Consider the following 1,624-nt stretch of genomic DNA (forward strand, 5'->3'; position numbering starts at 1 on the left):
AATATTCGAAACTGTGAATTGCAAATCCGCAAATAGTGAGGGTTTCCTGTAGTACTGTCATGGATGGGTACAAACTGTTCAGGAAGGACAGGTGAGGAAAAAAGAGGAGGAGGAGTTGTGCTGTATGTAAAATTGCTGTATGATTGCTTGGAGCTCCAGTATGAAATTGGAGATAGGCCTGTTGAAAGTCTTTGGGTTAGGGTCAGAGGGGAAGGCAACAAGGGTGATGTCATGGCAGGTGTCTGCTATAGACCACCATACCAAAAAGATGAGGTAGATAAGGATTTCTTCAGACAACTAGCAGAAGTTTCCAGATCACAGGCCCTGGGTCTCACAGGGGACTTCAATCACCCTGACATCTGCTGGGAGAGCAATGCAGCTGTGCACATGCAATCCAGGAAGTTTTTGGATAGTGTTAAAGACAAATTCCTGGTGCAAATGTTTGAGAAACCAACTAGAGGCCATGCTGTTCTTGACCTGCTTTTCACAAAGAGGGCAGAATTATTTGGGGATGTAGAAGTGGAAGGCAACTTGGGGAAAAAGTGACCACAAGATGATCAAGTTCAAGATCTTGACAAATGGAAGAAAGGACAGCAGCACAGTTAAGGACCCTGGATTTCAGAAAAGCAGACTTTGGCTCCCTCGGGGAAATGACTGGTAGGATCTCCTGGGAGGCCAGTCTGGGGGGGAAAGCAGTCCAGGAAAGCTGGTTGTGCTTCAAAGAAGCCTCACTGAGAGTGCAGGAACAAACCATCTTGATGAGCAAGAAGACTAGCAAGTATGGCAGAAGATGAGGTTGGCTTAGCAGGGAACACAAAAAGGAAGCTTACAAGAAGTGAAAACTTGGACAAATGACTGGAAAGGAGTATAGGAGTATTGGCTCAAGCATGAAGGGATGAAATTAGGAAGGCCAATGGGCAATTGTAATTGCAGCTAGCAAGGGAAATGAGGGGTAACTGTGATTAGGAACTGTCAGCATGGATTCACAAAGGGCAAATTATGCCTGACCAACCTGAATGCCTTCTATGATGAGATGACTGGCACTGTGGATGTGGGGAAAGCTTGGGGTTACTTAAGGTCAAATGGCCCTAGGGTTACTCGAGGTCACTGGTGCAAGGGAAGAAGCCCGGTGGCAAGCAGGAGACAGCCAGGAAAGAAACTGAGGCAGACAGCTTGGAGCTTGAGGGGGCAGAGGTGGCAAGGAGGAAACAAACAGAAAACAGACAAAAACCAACTCAGGGTTTCAAAATAACTGGTTTATTGAACAGACAATATAATACCCAGCCCCATGAAGTTATTGGTACTCACTCACTCACTCACTGGCAGCAGGAGAAAGAGACTCAGTGGAAGGGTTGGAGTCCAGGTAGGAAACAGAAACAGAGTTCAAGTCCTTGGTTGAAGAGGGGGTGGGGGCGATAGCTACTTATCCAGGCTGGAAAGGGGTCTTTGTCCAGTAGGTGTTGTCTAGAGGGGGGTTGCTGACAGGGCCTCTGGGTGGCTGGGTGGTGTGGCATGGTGCTGGTTCAGATGGAAAGGGTGTCCTCAGGAGGCAGTCTTCACTACCCCTTTTTATGGGTCAGTCTATCTCTGATCTCCTATGAGGAGGGCCTGTGCAGGCAATGTC

This window comes from Crocodylus siamensis, chromosome 6 (assembly GCF_052110815.1).
Source record: "Crocodylus siamensis isolate JL-2025a chromosome 6, ASM5211081v1, whole genome shotgun sequence".
NCBI classification, from domain to species: Eukaryota; Metazoa; Chordata; order Crocodylia; family Crocodylidae; genus Crocodylus; species Crocodylus siamensis.